The following is a 17,586-nucleotide window of genomic DNA, read 5'->3' on the forward strand; positions in this document are numbered from 1 at the left end:
ACTCCATAATTTTAAGATCTATTCACCATCTTGTTTCTCGTGAAGGAACAAAGCATACCTGTCTGTTCAATACTTCCTAGTACACTCAGTTCTGGTATCATCCTAGTGAGTCTATTTCCTTTTTCTCCAGTGCTTCTATATCCTTTTTATAATCGGAATGTTAGAACACAACATAGTACTCAAGTATAGTCCAAACAACGTTGCACTAAAGTCCAACATAACCTGTCCATTGTTATTCCTCTAGACAAGAGCCAATGTCTTATTTGCAGTTTGGTGGTGCATTATAGTTCTCAAGTTACTATGGCAACACATGCTTCTGTGTACATGTTGCAGTGGCTGACCTGGAGTCTCTGCTGCTTTTACCACTTAGTACTGGGAAGTGCTGGAAGGATTTGCAGATTGGTACTCAACCTGTCTGGCTGCAACATGAATACATCTGCTTTGGCTATCAAGTGCCAGACAGAGACTCAAAACCGGAGCTCTGGCTCAGAGGCTTACTGTGCCACAAAACCTCCTTTTCCATTTTACAACTTCATTACTTTGATTGGCTTCCATGAATGATTTGTGAATTTGTATCCCGAGGTAACTTTGCTCTTCTAAACTATTTATTTAACCAAGCAGTCTGTGTATCCTTATTCATCATACCAAAATAGGCTTAAGGGAAGGCAATAGCCTAGTGGTATTATCGCTGGACTGTTAACCCAGAAACCCTCTGGGGACCTGGGTTTGAATCCCACCATGGCAGATGTTGGAATTTGAATTAAATAAAAATCTGGAATTAACAGTCTAATGATGTCCATGAACCAATTTCTGGGAAAACCCATCCTGTTCCCTTGTGTGCTTTAGGGAAGAAAACTGCCATCCTTGGCAAAAAATCAGAGTTAATATTTTGTTCTGAGGAAGAGTCACTGGACCCAAAATGTTAACTCTGATTTTTCTTCACAGAAGCTGCCAGACCTGCTCAGCTTTTCCAGCAACTTCTGATTCTGTTCCTGATTTACAGCATCCGCAGTTCTTTCAGTTTTTAAACTGCTATCCTTACCTGGTTTGGTCTATATGTGACTTCAACAATGTGGATGACTGTTAACTGCTCTCTGGGCAATTAGGGAATGGGCAATAAATGCTGCCTGGCTAGCGATGACTCATCCCTTGAATGAATAAAGAAAAAAAAAGGTGTTCAAGGTGTTCATGGTCTTGCTTATTACAATGTATAAAAAGGAAAGAACTCTTAAAGAAAAGCTTATTTGTTAGCTATTCGGGCTACAGACTATGGTGGTGCAACCTGTAGCAATGCAATGAAAGATACAACATCAAAGCAGCAACAAAAATGCAATGCGGTTGCCAGTTTGATTGTGTGCTTGTTGGACCATCCTAATCAGTTACTGAACCCTTCTCTTTTAAATGTAGGGTCATTGTTAGGAACTTTGCTGCTCAGTGGAAGATTCCCTACTTTGTTTTAACTTTTAATAGTTAATCTGAGAGAATGCTCTGTTTACACATTATCATGCCTTGCAAAAGTGGTACGCTTGCAGTTGAAAATGTAGCTTTGATAAATAAATTCCACTCGTGAGGCAATACTTGTCAAATAAAAGGGCTCGCAAGCTATTTTCTTAACATTCAGTAAAACATCACGATTCAATTAAAAGCACTGCTGACAGCTTTACTATTTCACTGTTCTCAAGAATCCTGATGTCCTCAAATTAACAATGTCCATCCACAATAGCACTGGTGAAAGAATTAAGTTTCATCCTAACAAATGTTAACAGCACAAAATGAAGGGAGCAACCATTAGAGATTGATTAACAGAATAAAGATACTATGGCAATTCTTGATTTCTTTTTCCACAGAAATTTAGGAACTAACCGATTGTTCTTTAAAGTAGGAGATCATAAGTAGCAGAGGCCGAGAGAAGTACATACAAGTATAAACATGGATGGTGAGGAGGGGAAGCGTGTATTCAGTTTTCATGCAAACATGGTGTAAAAATAGATTTAAATTTATGAAGTGTCAATATACTTCTAAAACTATCTTGAAAGCAATGCACACCCAAATCATCATTTTTCAAGTTTCGTTACTCTTGCTGTCTACACAAACACACCAGCAACCAGTTATTACACAATGTCCCATGAGAACTAAATAAGAAAATTATCTGATTTTGAGTTATCATAGAATCCCTAAGGTGCAGAAAGAAGCCTATTCATCCCATCAAGTCAGCACCAACTCTCCGAAGAGCATCCCACCCAGATCCAGGCCCAAACCTATCCACATAACCCATATTTACCAAGGCTAATCCATCTAGCCTGCACAGCCCTGGACACTATGGGGCAATTTAGCATGGCCAATCACCTAACCTGCACATCTTTGGACTGTGGGAGGAAACCAGAGCACCCAAGGGAAACCCATGCAGACACTGGGAGAACGGGCAAACTCCACACAGAAAGACACCCAGGGCTGGAATTGAACCTGGATCACTGGTGCTGTGAGGCAGCAATGCTAACCACTGTGCCACCATGCCACTCTATGCTGGTACTGTCAGGGGGCTACAATGCATGAAGATGATGTGAGCGGAGAAAAAGAGCTAAAAGTACCTCACTAAAATCTCATTATATATACAGCATGTTATTATGGCACAGCCAAAACACTATTACCGGTCGTTATTTTCCTATTTACCTTTAGACAGTCTGCCCGTCTGCATAGAAAGATAGTACCAATGGCACCTGGGAATGTACTGCATTTAGACCACTGCTGCACTTACTATGAGCAATGTAGGGCTGTCTAAAACAAAAGTGCTTTCCAAAGGCAATTGATTCAGACTCAAGGGTGTTATAGAGACACACAAACTTTGTTAATTTCTAAGTTCACAGGTTTGTACCAACTCATTCCTTTCCAAACTTCCTCCTCTTGCCATTGAAACTTGCAGTAGGCCAACATCCCACCACACTGCAGTAGTCATCTCACTTCAGCTCCACAGTTTTCAGTCCTCCTCTGCTCAATTATTCACACAAGAACACCAGAATTAGGAGCAGGAGGAGGCCATTTGTTACCTCAAGCCACTTCTGCCATTCAACATGATCCTGGTTGATCTGATTTTTGCTGCAACTCCATTCTCCTGTCAGCCCGCCTTCACTTTTGACTCTTCTGTTGATCAAAAATGAGTCTAACTCTATCTTTCATACATTGCTGTCTGGAGAAGAGAATGTTAATGACAAATGACACTTCAAGTGTAAAAATCTCAATCTCGATCACAAATGAGAGACACCCAACTTTTAAAATTCATCCTAGACTCCCCAACAAGGTGAAATATCCTCTCAGAATCCACATTGTCAAGCCCCTCAGGATTTTATATGTTCCAGTAAGATCAACATTTTTTCCAAATTCCAATACCTACAGGCCCACCATGCCTACCCTTTCCTTACAAATCTTATTCTTTCATCCCAGGAATCCATCAAGGAAACTTTTTCTGAACTGCTTTTAATGCATTTATGTCCTAAGGAGACCAAAACTGTACAAGATACTTCAGATGTGGTCTCACTAAGGCCCTGTATAATTGTATTAACACTGCTTTATTTTTATATTCCATTCCCCTTGCCATGATCACCAACATTCCATTTTACTCCCTCATTACTTCTATACCTGCATAAAAACATTTGGCGACTTATGTACAAGGACACCCAGAAATATCTGTCGGAGTTCTGCAGCCTCTCTTCAGTAAAATAATAGTTTTACTATTCTTCCTGTCAAAGTGGACAAGTCCATATTTTTCCACATTGTACTCCAATTGCAATCCACACACCCCCCACTCATTTGAACTATCCATACCCCTTTGTTGATTCTTCCTCTTGACAACTTATTTTCCTGACAATCTTTCTAGATATTTCCCAATTAATCTGTTTCGAGATGTTATTGCACATCCCTGGGGAAGGTGGGACTTGAACCTGGGCCTTCTAACTAAGAGGGAGGTACATTATCACTGTGCCGCAACAGCCCTCAAAGCCTGATATTCCCAATGGATCACTCATCGAAGTACTAACCACGTCTGAGTTTGCTTAACTTCCAAGATCAGTTGTTTTCAGACAAGTACAGCTGTAGACACGTTAAAATCACTTTACATTTTCTAACCAGCCTGTTCAGCAATATGCTTACACACCTCTAGAACAGGCAGCACTTGATCCCAGAGCTCCTGGATCAGAGGTAGGGACATTACCATTGGGCCACAAGAGCCCTGGACTACCATCAGCAAAAGTACATTAGATCCAATCCACTAGATTAAGAATCCTTCATCATGGAGTGGCTAGCACTGCTGCCTCACAGTGCTAGAGACCTGGGTTCAATTTCACCCTCGGGTGACTGTGTGGAGTTTGCACATTCTCCCTGTGTCTGCATGGCTTTCCTCCGGGTGCTCCGGTTTACTCCCACAGTCCAAAGATGTGCAGGCTGGGTGGTCTGGCCATGCTAAATTGCACATAGTATCCAGGGATATGCAGATTAGGTGAATTAGCCACGGGAAATACAGGGTTACAGGGATAGGGTATGGAGGTGAATCTGGGTGGGACACTCTTTGGAGAGTCAGTATGGACTTGTTGGGCAGAATGACCTGTTCCACACTGGAGGGATTCTATGATTCTATGCATGTTACCACCTACACATATGCTTGTGTGTTATCAAATGCCATTTGGGAATCCAATTCCACCACAACTACAAGTTCCGCTTTATCAACTTGCTGGTTACTGCTTCAAGGAACTCTAATAAATTATTCAAGTGACAACAAACATATGACAATGGTAACACAGGTGAAAACCATTTCCCTTCAGAATTAAAATCAAAGAAAGCTCCCGACCTGAAACAACTTTCCTGCTCCTCTGATGCTGCCTGGCCTGCTGTGTTCCTCCAGCTCCACATTGTGGTATCCCTGACTCCAACAGTTCTTACTATCTCAAAGTCACCCTGGACTGCTCTTACTTACTGACTGTGCTGTGATTGTGTGGGACAGGGTCAAACCATCAAAAATACTGTAAGCAATTTCTAAACGGAGCAAAATAAAACTGCTAGCGCCCCCATGGGAGAAAATAAACAGTCCTATTCACAAATTTACACTAGAACACACGCTGGCCTTGTGGCCAATATAGCTGAAAAGAAGCTGTGCTTTGAAAACTAAAATCAAACTTCACAAATAACTTGACACTTACTCCATCCAAAAAGTGACACCATCACTCATTTAATCATTTATATTTAAGATCCACAGTTTGGCAACAGATTCCAACATTCCACATTGCACAACAAATTTCACCGACAAAGAACAGTCACAATAAGCATTATATTTAAGAAATAAAGAAAGATTCCATGGACAATCCTTACCACCAGTTTCTTCGGGAAACTAGAAATCAGCAGGTCATAACATAGTTTATGAAGGCAATCAATAAGTTGATAACACAACACTAGTATCTACACACGTGTCCGGGTCACAAACACAGACTACCTTCTACTCCAGTCAGTACAGCTGGAAGTTGGTAACAGCCTGTGCTCCGCCCCACTCGCTTCCTTTCTTCAATTTGTAGGGACGATCATCCAACCGCGTGAAATCCCATGAGCGCCACAGTAGCAACGCTCTGTCTCTATCCAAACTTCCGCTTACCTCCTCCGCTCTTGCATCACGCGCCGTCAGAATGCATTTCCAAAAATAAAATTTCAGACGGGGGCAGGGGGTCAACTCTCTCTTTGCTTCTAATACAGTAGGTTGATGCCTCCCTCCCCCGATTCCCACATCTTATCTATTGCGCCAAAATGAAGGTACTTCCGAAGTGTAGGGGGTGGAACTCTACAGGATAAATCACACTTTGAAAAAAACTAAGTTGCGTTTCTAAATAGGTCCTTTCTAAAGGGGGAAATCGAAGGGGAGAAAAATGGAATTTGTGTTTTGGATTAATTTCAAATTGATGCGGATTTCGAGACATGCAGCCGTGGTGGACAGCTAAACCCCTTTAACAGGTTGTGAAGGAGCTGGGGTTTGTTGTAGCTGCACAGGTTGAGAAGCTCATTGTAGATTTCAATGCGGACTGAGAGCTGTACTCGGCACAGCTTCCACTCCAGCTTCCTGCAAGCAGCCGTCGTGCCACCTCGAGGAAAACGAATTATTTATAGGCCATCAATGTCAGCCTCTGGGTCAGATACTGCTTTCTGTGCAAACATTTTCAGTCCGAGTAAGCTTCTGCTTTCGAAAATAAATAAACTGAGAGCATCCTGCCGCCTAGTATCTTTCATTTTGCACAGCGGACTCCATGAATACGGTGAAACACGACTGAGTCCCAGGTCTGCTTACCGTGCTTAGCTTTAAGTAGTTGAAATGAAAAATCTGTGTTCCTGCAAGTTGTTTCACTAGTCACTGCCGCCTCGGTCAAAGGAAGAGGTGCCTTCTCAATTCTCAGCCTTTCACCAGCTTTCAACTGCAATGGATTGCGAACCTGCTATCTGTAATGCAAATACAATTAATATGAGAAGCGACAGTAATTACCATTGTTTACACAAAGATTACAGCGAGTGCACCTGTTTGATGGAACATGGTATGACGTCCTTCCTAAGATTGAAACATTTCAATTGAGGGGTGGTTGGCATGCGAATTTAAATCCGGGAGCTATGTGCAGCTTACCTTGTTCCAATTTTCAGACTCCATTTCTGGAAGCACTGGCTCACGCCAGTCAAGTCAATTTGCCTGCAAAACAACAGGGAGAACACTCCAGGAAGTGCCATTGTTGACTGTAAAGCACTTTGAGACATCAGTGATACCTGCATGCATGGTCTGCCAAATTTTCCTTCTTTTGGCATCCCATCCACTACTCCCACAATCACCTATGACCATGCTAGGAGAAGTGCAATTTTAATTCACTCTTTATGGCAGCAGTGAAGTCAAGAGAGCATAGAACATAAAACAGTACAGCACAGGAATGGGCTCTTTGGCCTGTCATGTCTGGGTCAACCAAGATGTTGTTCTAAACTAATTCCATCTACCTGTCCATATCCCCTCTATTCCCCACCTATTCATGGATCTAAGTGCCTCTTAAACCTTGCTATCATATCTGCTTCTACTGCCTCCCGTGGCAGTGCATTCCAGGCACCTACCACCCTCTGTGTAAAAGACTCCCCTCTCACCTTAAATCTATGCCCCCTAGTATCTGACATTTCCATTCTGGGAAAAAGACTCTAAATATCCATCTTATACATGCCTCTCATGATCTTACATACTCCTATCAGGTCATTCCTCAGTGTCTAAGGCTCTAACTAAAGCCTTCCAAGTTTGTCCTACCTCTCTTTATAGCTACCACAATCCTGGCAACATTCTGGTAAATCTCTTTTGCATCTTCTCCAAAGCCTCCAGACTGTTCCTATAGTGTGGTAACCAGAACTGCACACAATCCTCCAAATGTAACCTAACTAAAGTCTTATACAGCTGTAACATGACATCAACTTTTATACTCAGTGCACTGATTGATCAAGGCAAGCATGCTGTATGTCTTCTTTACCACCGTATCCACTTGTGTTGCCACTTCCAGGGAGCTATGAACTTGCACCCAAAGATCCCTATGAATATGGGTACTCCTAAGGGTCCTGCCATTTATTTCATACTTTTCTCTTGCATTCAACCTCCCAAAATGCATCATCACACACTGGTCCAGATTAAACTCCCATCTATCAACTTTACAACTGGTCTACATCCTGCTGTATCCTTTGACAACCTTCCTCACTATCCACAACTCCACAATTTTCATGTTGTCTGCAATCATACTACCTACATTTTAATCTAGGTCATTTATATACATTACAAACAGAAGTCCCAACATTGATCCTTGCAGAACACCAACAGTCACAGACTGCCAGTCAGAAAAACACCTCTCCACAACCACCCTGTGTCTTCTACAGCCAAGTCAATTTTGTATCCAGCTTGTCAACTCATCTTGGATGTCTTATGACATAATTTTTCTGGACCAGCCTACCATGAAGGGCCTTGTCAAATGCTTTAGTAAAATCTAAGTAGGCAGCATCCACTGTCCTACCCTCATCAATCATCTTCATTACTTCCTTAAAAACTCAAACAAATTTGAGACAAGGTCTCCCCTGCATAAAGTCATACTCACTATACCTAATACGTCCATTCTTCTCTAAATGCGACTAAACCCTGTCCCTAAGAACCTACTCCAATAATTTCCCTACCACTGATGTATTCAAGGCATTCAGCTGTTTCTTGATATCATACAGAATGAATCAAACTAGTTGAAGACCATCTGTGTTACTGGAACTTCAAGAGGAGCTGAGATGGTTTAGCCATTCGGCATTTTGGCTGAAAACTGTTGCAAATCTTTCGGTCTTATCTTCTGTACTGATGTGCTGGACTATCTCAGCATTGAGGATCCAGATATTTATGAAAGCTCCCTCTCTTGTTGGTTATTTGATTATCTATTATGATTTACCAGAGGATGTGGCAGGGTTATAGGAGCTTTGACCTGATCCATTGCTTTAGGGATCATTTAACTCCAGTTACTTTATGCTGCTTCTATGTGATGCCAACAGCTTATTTTGTAGCTTCATCAGGTTGACATCTCATTTGAAGGTACTCCTGGCATCGGCTCCTGCAGTCTTCATGGAACCAGGGTTGATCCTCAGCTTGATGATAATAGTGAAATGGAGTAATGCTTGGACCATGACGTTACACGTTGTTGTTGAACACAACTCTGTTGTTGCTCATGACACACATTGCTCCTTGGATGTTCAGTTTGGAATAGCTAGATCTATTTTAAATTGATCTTATTTCGCACAGTGGTGATGTCACATAAATCTGAAGTAAATGGCAATAATGGAATATAAAAGTTGACTTCTATTTGACTGGAAGGATGACCTAGGAAGGATCATCTGAAATTTATAAGTATGGGCATCTTCAATATTACCAATCCCATTGTGGCCTCTCTGCACCTCCTCATGTTGCTCAGGCGGTTAGTTATCAGCTTCCTCATCATCCTCCTTGACTTAGGATGCTACGCAGACCACTATACCTGCTTTGGCTAGAATCTCCTTCATTTGCAGTGCAAGGTGATGTAAAGTATTGCAGATCATCATGATTCAGAAGACTGTTACTGAGATATATTGAAATGCTCCACCATAATGATCCAGATACCTGAATCACAATTTCAGAAGACTTACATTCTGTTTGATGGTGACTTGAGTGAGTTTTAGGGTCACATTATTTATGATATATATTAATGACTTGGACAAAGTACAATCACCAAGTTTGTGGACGACACAAAAATATTTTGGAAGGTAAGTTGTGAGGATGAAACAATGAGGCTGCAGAGGGCTATAATCAGGTTAAGTGAGTGGGCAAAAACTCGATGGGTGGAATATAATGTGGGGAAAATGTGAGGCTATGCTTTTTGAAAGGAAGCACAGAAGAGCTGAATATGATTTAAATGGAGAAAGGCTGCAGCACAGAAGGATTTGGGACACAAAAATCTAACATCAATTCACCAGTAATAGAGAAGGTAAATGGATTGTTAGCCTTTATTTCAAAGGGAATGGAGTATAAAAGTAGGTAAGTTTTGATAAATCTATACAAGACACTAGTCTGACCACAGCTGGACTATTGTAAATGGTTTCAATCCCCTTACCTAAGGAAAGATATATTGGCATTAGGGTCAGTTAATGAGGTTGGTTCTGGGTATAGAGGAATTTTCTGAGAAGAACGTTTTTTTTTCTTTATTCATTCACGGGATGAGGGCATCACTGGCTAGGCAGCATTTATTGCCCATCCGTAATTGCCCAGAGGGCAGTTAAGAGTCAACCACATTGCTGTGGGTCTCGAGTCACATGTAGGCTAGACTAGGTAGGGATGGCAGTTTCCTTCCCTAAAGGACATTAGTGAACCAGATGGGTTTTTCCGACAACTGACAATGGATTCATGGTCATCATTAGATTGTTAATTTCAGATATTTATTGGATTCAAATTCCACCATCTGCCGTGGCAGGATTTGAACGCTGGTCACCCAGAACATTATCTGGGTCTCTGGATTAAAAGTCCAGCGATAATACTACTAGACCATCGCTTCCCCTTGAGTAGGTTGGGCTTATGCTCATTTGAGTTTAGAAGAATGAGGAGTGATTGAAGTATATTACATTCCTAGGGTACCTGACAGGGTAAATATGGAGAGGTTGTTTCCCTTTGTGGGACAGTCTAGGACCATGGGGCATAATTTGAGAGTAAAGAGTTACATATTTAAGTCAGAGATGAGGAGGAATTTCTTCTCTCAGCGGGTAGTGAATCTGTGGAATTGTTGACCACAGAGGGCTGTCAAGGCTGGGTCATTAAGTATATTCAAGGCTGAGATGGATTTTTAATCAGTGAGAGAATCAAGGGTTTTGGGGAAAAGGCAGCAAAGTGGAATTGAGGATTATCAAATCAGCTATGATCTCATTGAAAGGTGGAGCAGACTCAATGGGCCAAATGACCTACTGCTCCTACATTTTATAGTCTGGATTGCTGCATAGCCAGGAATTTTTCTGAAGAAGGGTCTAGGCCCGAAACGTCAGCTTTCCTGCTCCTCTGATGCTGCTTGGCCTGCTATGTTCATCCAGCTCTACACCTTGTTATCTCAGATTCTCCAGCATCTGCAGTTCCTACTATCTCTATTTATGTATTCTATGCAGTTTCCATCCTAGGTTCACCTCAGTGGAGTCAGTAGCCATCTCTTTAATGGATAGCGCCTGTCAACAAGAATCCAGCCTTAAAGGTGTATGTTGGGAAGTGAAAAGCTTGCACTGAGGAGGGCTTGAGTTTGTAGCCGTTGTGGCTGTTTCTTGGGTACTGAGCACATAACCACATATATAGGGGTGGCTGTAAACTAGTCAGGTATTGAAGGAATTAAAATCCCTGTTAATGGAGACCACTGGCTGGCCTGTGGGGGTCTTGGTGGCTGTATGCATGCAATCCCTTAACATGTGGGCATTCAGCAATGGCTAGGGATGCCTATCTCAGACCACCTCTGATAGCAATAATGAGTTTGTTGGCTGTCCTTTCCTGAAGAGGGCATCAGTCACCAGCTTAAGGCAATGGAGCTCTGCTAATTGGGACAATTGGTGCAAAGGTCTATAGTGAGAATGTGGAATTAACCAGAGGCACAGAAATGAAGTTCACAACGAAGATCATCACCAATTGATATCCAATGGAAAAGAAGATTAACTTGTTCATCATCATGCCACAAAGATTTGTGATGGCCTATTAAGATCAGCACTGCCATCTTGAGTCCACTACCTCCTGGTTTGCACCACACAGACAGTTAAAATTGGCTTCAATTGATTTTTTGATTATGAGAAAATGAAGCAACCAAACTTCACCATGCTTAGAGCGGTAATCTACAAACCTGCAGTTTCCAGCAAAGAATGGTAATATGGTCCCAAATTCATCCCTCCCCTGCCCAGAGCAAGTTTCTTTGTAAGTTGGCCAGCTGACCACATGCTGTAGTATAAAGATAGAGCTGCATAGAAAGAGGAGATTCCAACTGAAATCATCAATTGCTGGGACCAGCTCAGGCTGTTTTACCAAAAACACTTCAACTCGTACACAGACATATCCAGAAAATGGTGACTTCACTTACAGACATCTAATGTACAGAAAGTAACTGGACAGTATGTTTCTGGCAGGTAGCATGTGTGAATCCATGAGGAAAGCTAGCATCACCCTCAGGTACAAGCGGAAGGGAGAGAAGAAGAAAATTAGAAATTAGCAAACAATTTCACTGCTGAATGCAGACTACAAAATCCTGTCTAAGGTCATTGCCAACTGAGTCAGGTCTGCTCTTAAATCAGTGATTCACCCTGACCAAGCCTGTGCTGAATCGGGCAGGATGATCTCTTGCCCTCCTCAGAGATACAATCGCCTATGTGCAGGATAGGAGGGTGGATGCCTGCCTCATCAGCCTGGACTAGGAGAAGGCCTTTGACAGGATATCGCACATGCACATGTGAGATGTGCACTCCAAAATGGACTTTAGGGAGGTAATCCGCAACCTGATCACTGCTCTACACCAGCATTGTTAGTACCGTATCAATCAATGGATGGGAATCAGAAAGCTTCCCAAACAGATCTGGAGTCAGGTAAGGCTGCTCACTCTCTCCTGCCTCGTTTGTGTGTTGTATAGAACCTTTTGCAGAGTCCATCAGGAAGGATACGAGCCTGAGAGGGCTGATTATTCCAGGCAGCAGAGGCCTTCAGGTCAAAGCCTCCCTGCACATAGATGACAACACCGTTTTCTGCTTGGATCTGCTGTCAGTGCACAGACTTTTGAGCATCTGTGACCAGGCTGAACTGGCCTTGAGAGCCAAGATAAATCGAGGCAGGAGCGAGGTCATGTTCTTTGAGAACTGGGCCAACTGATCCTTTATCCCCTTCACCATCAGGACAGATTACTGAAGACTGCTAGGAATATGGTTCGGAAGGGCAGGGGCATGCACAAAATCTTGGGAGGAGCACATCGCCAAGATGAGGCAAAACTGGTCTTTTGGGAGCACCGCTCCCTCTCCATTGTGGGTAAAAACCTGGTCAACAGGTGTGAGGCATTCTCTCTGTGCTGTTGTATGTGGCGCAGGTCTGGCTCATTCCCTGAAACTGTGCCATTGAAGTCACCCAAGCCATCTTCCACTTCATCTGGAGGTCCAAGATGGGTCGTGTCCACAGGGACTCATTGCACAAAACTCTAGATAAGGTGCGGGGGAGGGGGGATGAACGTACCCAACATTGCCCTCATCCCTGATGGTCACCTTTGTGTGTGGCTGTATCAAGCTGTGCGTAGACCCTTGGTATGCAAACACCAAGTGTCGCTACGTACTGAGGTTCTACCTGTACCCGGTATTGCGAAGGATGGGACCGGCCTCATTTTCGCAGAGCACTCCAAGTAGTTGGACCATTCTGTATCACTTGTCCTTTGTGGAGAAATTTGCAAAGAAAAAGACATTTGACCAAAAGTCCATTAGGAAGTGGTCAGCACGCAGCGTCCTGAAGACCCTGTAGGTAAAGGAGAGGGTGGATCCTGTAAGTTGTTCCCTAAGCAGACTGTCAAAGTCATTTGCCAGAATGGCTCATTACTAGACCTTTTCAACGAACACCAAGACATTGTTTGGCTGGTGGTGAGAAGGGCTACCTGTGAGATCCTTCTTGTATGCCAATGCATACTGCCCTCAAAGCAATTCCAGGGGAGTAGAGACTGTCACAAATCTCCTTCTGGAATGTGCCTTTGCAAACTAAGTCTGGAGAAAGATACAGCGATTTTTGTTGATGTTCGTCCCAAGCAGCTTCATGACACAGGACTCTGTGCTCTACGGTCTTTTCCCCAGGACGCACCTGAGACAAATATCAGTTGCGCCTGGAGGACCATCAGTTCAGTGAAAGATGCTCTTTGGTTTGCCCGAAACTTGTTGGACTTCCAGAACACCCTTGGCAGAGTGTTGCAGACTGGCACCTTCCAAGGTCCAGGACTACATGCTGAGGAACGCACTAAAGCTTGGGGCAGCTGCCGCCAAGGCACAGTCGGGAAAGACTATTGTCTGAAGTGTTTCTGCTGAAGTTACATGGGGGTCTGTTCAGTTAACAGACCCTCCCAGTGCTTCAAATGCATGTAAATATAGACTTGTACAAGTAAGAGATGCCTTTGGTTTGTTTGGATAGATCAAACTTCAATGTTTGTTTGTTTCCTTGATATGCTACTGTACAGAACAAAACTGCATTTGTGATTATATATATATATTAAAGTATATTTTGAAATAAAAATGTGTGTAGATCCAAAATTGGATGATTTAAGCACCTTGGGACCCACATACCAGAGTGGAAGAAAGTCATTCTCAGATCTGAGGGGCTGCCTAAGAGAAAGAATGCAAACATCAAGGCTGCCTCAGGCGAATGAGCATTCTGGAGGCAGATGTGGAGTCTAGAAGTTACAATTGATTCTGTGGAGAGTTCAAAGGTCTGAATGAAACAGGAAGTACATTGGTAAGATTAGTCCTCAGTAAACACACTGGGTGGCAAGGAGGGGGAAACAGTAGCATTGGTAGTTGGAAATTGTTGCTTGTAATAAGGCAGCAGCGAGTATTTCAACTGGTTGTTCTGAGGCATTAAGAGAGACACAGAGAGAAACTGTTTATCTGTTGAAGAGGGAATCAAATTTGGGATTGTGGAAAGTGAGTTGGGAAGGAAATTTGGTAGGGAAACTTGGGAAGGCAAAGAGGTGGAGAGGAATAAATGAAATGAGCCATTATGACAGAAGGAGTAAGGAGAAAAGTAAACTGGGAGTGTAAAAGAGGGAAAAAGAAGAAGTGATGGTATCAGGTCCAGACTTGAGGCCAAAACAAATGCATGAATGGGCACGGGGAAACTAAAGTTACATAGGCATAGTACTTGTTATTAGTAATTATTACCTGGTAATAATTGGGGAATACAGAAAGAACAATAGGAAGGTGTCCAGTGTTAAAGATAGTGGTCCCACAGGTGGATACAACATATGCAACATATAGGGTTGAATTATACATTCACATCTTGGATATTTTTGCTCTAATATGTCAGATGCAGAAAGAAGTGTAGAGCTGTAACTTCTTTGAAGTGTTAAGATCGTCTTCCTCACTCAGATCGTTCCATGAAATTACAAATTGAGCCAGATTTGATTGAATTTGAATGATTGGTGCACATTTAAATCATAAATGTTAAATAATAAATTCTAAATGTATTTGTTCAGTTAAGATTATGTACTTTTTAGGAATCTAAGGTATTCATTGTCTTTGTTATTTTAAGCCAAATGAAACATTTACAAGAACTATGTACTTTGAGGTTACTCAATCAGTCAGAGGCAATTACTTTGATAACCTTAAGGGAAAAACATGCTAACATCAGTTTAAAATTGAAAGATGTGCAAACAAACTGATAATGAAGTCGAATAGAAGGAATTGTTCTGAGGTAGTGTATCTATTGCAAAATGATTGCAATGAGACAGCAAAACGTTACTGTTCTGTTCGTCTTATTTTCAAAAGAAGCATTTAAGTGTTGAATTTTATTAAAATATAAACGGTTTAGGGTGCATTTGAATTATAGCTGGAACCATAACTTTAGAGCTCTTGGGAGAGAAGCTGATTTGGCTTGCAATAACACTGAAATTATAATATAAAATACAGGCTGAATCTACTACCATGGCTCAATCTGGATCAAAATAGAGTCGGAGTGAATGGAATTTCAACTTGTTCAGGAGTTAGCTTGGGTTTTCATTCTTAATTTATACATCAAATTTAGAGGTGGACAATGTGTTTTAACTTTGCAATGACACTAAACATCTGGGAAGTGAGTACATCATCAGTAAACTACCTTAAATACTGATTTTTTTTTTAAGAGTTCATGGTAGTCAGGCAATTATAAAATAGAATGATGAAGGGTCGACCAGTCTGTATTGTTTTTTGCACATCTACACCTTCACCTAATCATAATGTCCTTGCTTAAATGATAAGAGCACTGTTACAAGAAACTTTAAGTTAATTAAGGTAAAAATATTATTGAAGTGAACAGACCATGAAATAAACTAATCATTATTAATATTAGAGAAAAAAATCTTTTGATGAATGAGACTAGCCAATTCAGGATGCATTTGCACTACAGCGAGCACTTCACATTTCAGGCAGAAATTTTTAATTGACTCCTGAGTCAAGTCAGGTTCTGACTTTGCATTTGCACTACCAGTTCAGAATTATAGAATCATATCAAATAAAAAATAAAATTTCTTAAGACAAAACTAGTTTGCCCGGAAGTGCTGTATCTTGGCTCTGCAAAATTCTGAATAGACTTCTGTACAGACTTGTCTTCCCAAGCACAAAATAATAAAATATTTTGAAAGTTCACAACAGCTATGAACATACAATTAAGAAATCTGGAACATAAAATGGTAATTCTGACAGCCACCATTAATTATTGCAAAAAAACCCAGTCCAGTGTCCTTTTTTTTATTCACTCATGAGACATGAGCTTTACTGGCTGGCCAGCATTCATCGCGCATCTCTAGTTGCCCTTGAGAAGGTGGTGGTGAGCTGCTTTCTTGACATGCTGCAGTCCATGTGCTGCAGGTAGACTCACAACATTGTTAGAGAGGAAATTTCAGGTTTTTGACCCAGACACACTGAAGGAACAGTGGTATATTTCCAAATCAGATTGGTAAGTGGTTTGGAGGGGAACTTGTGGGTGGAGTTATTCCTATGTATCTGCAGCCCTTATCCTTTTTGATGGAAGTGGTCGTGGGTTTGGAAGGTGCTGTCTAGGGATCTTTGGCAAATTTCTGCAATGCATCTTGTAGGTAGTACACATTACTGCTGCTGAGCATCAGTGGTGAGGGAGTGGATACTTGTGGATGTGGTGCCAATCAAGTGGGCTGCTTTGTCCAGGACGGTGTAAAGCTTCTTCAGTGTTGTTGGAACTGCACCCATCCAGGAGGGTGGCTTGTATTACATCACACTCATGATTTGTGTCTTGTAGATGGTGAACAGACTTTGAAGAATCAGGAGGTGAGTTATTCGCTACAGGATCCCTAGCCTCTGATTGGCCCCGGTAGCCACTGTTTTATACGGCTAGTCCAGTTCAGTTTCTGGTCAGGGAAGATGCCTGGCCAAATATGGTTGATTCTTGTTATGAGACCAAGCCAGACCACCAAAATTTATATTGTGATCTGCCTAGGAACCGGTTACTTGTAAGATCCAACCTACCTGCCGAGACATGAAAGCCAGAAGGTTCCACAGTATTGAACAAATAATAAAATTTAATATTCAAATTTAGAATCATAATGCAATCCACAATGTATACATAATTTATACTCTAACATTCAGAACAAACCTAAGTTAATTAAGGATAACATACAAACTATGGTCAAAAACCCTGGATTCTTCAACAAACACCCAGCCATGTGTGACAGCATGGTCATCAAATCTCATTAAAATTTTTGACAGGATTCCAATTTGCACTCTTTCGAAGACCTTGTTTTGGGACCAATCAGTCATGGCTAGCCTCAACATTCTGTCTGTTCACTTTTTTTCCCGGGTCTTTACTTCCCTGGATTCTGCAAGCTACAGTCTAGCACTTATTGGCAGGCACAACTCCAGCTTTTTCACGAGATAGGTGGTTTAGCCAAGTCAGCGCTACATCTTTTTTTTCAGAGCTCTAACATTGCTCAAGTGCACCAAGCAAATACTGCTTTTGGGCTTTTCAACCCCCACTCTCAGCTTCGTTGAAGTATTAATTGCTTCTGCGAAGACCCTCACGGCTGTCAGGACTTTCCTAAACTGCAACTCCATTATTTAGCTGCACCTATTGGCTCCTAGGATTTTCCCTGAATACTAATTGCAGCTACGAACCAAGAGTCACAGTCTAACGATACAGCATAGGCCATTTAGGACTGAGATTAGGAGAAATTCCTTCATCCAGAGAATGATGAGTTTATGGAATTCTCTGCCACAGAAAGGAGTTAAAGCCAACAATGAATTTTTTTGAGAAAGTGTTAGATATGTATCTTTGGGCTAAAGGATCAAAGAGTA

At 41.8% G+C, this 17,586-nt stretch overlaps 1 protein-coding gene across 7 annotated transcripts in view; it reads right to left on the reverse strand.

Annotated features, from left to right (window-relative positions):
- Positions 1–17,586, reverse strand: part of LOC109926943 (mitochondrial ornithine transporter 1) — a 68,280-nt gene that overhangs the window by 35,205 nt on the left and 15,489 nt on the right. Inside the window, exons 1-2 of one of the 7 annotated variants that reach the window (XM_048597715.1) lie at positions 6,541–6,695; positions 6,317–6,458 (exon numbers count right to left, since the gene is read on the reverse strand). The gene's annotated coding sequence lies outside the window, so the exon portion shown is untranslated. Of the gene's footprint in view, positions 1–1,042; positions 1,064–5,355; positions 5,610–5,632; positions 6,251–6,316; positions 6,466–6,540; positions 6,696–17,586 lie in introns of those variants that run through there. The other 6 variants (XM_048597714.1, XM_048597713.1, XM_048597717.1 and 3 more) reach the window with 6 other exon arrangements.

The sequence above is a fragment of the Rhincodon typus genome, chromosome 6, assembly GCF_021869965.1.
Source record: "Rhincodon typus isolate 14 chromosome 6, sRhiTyp1.1, whole genome shotgun sequence".
NCBI lineage: Eukaryota > Metazoa > Chordata > Chondrichthyes > Orectolobiformes > Rhincodontidae > Rhincodon > Rhincodon typus.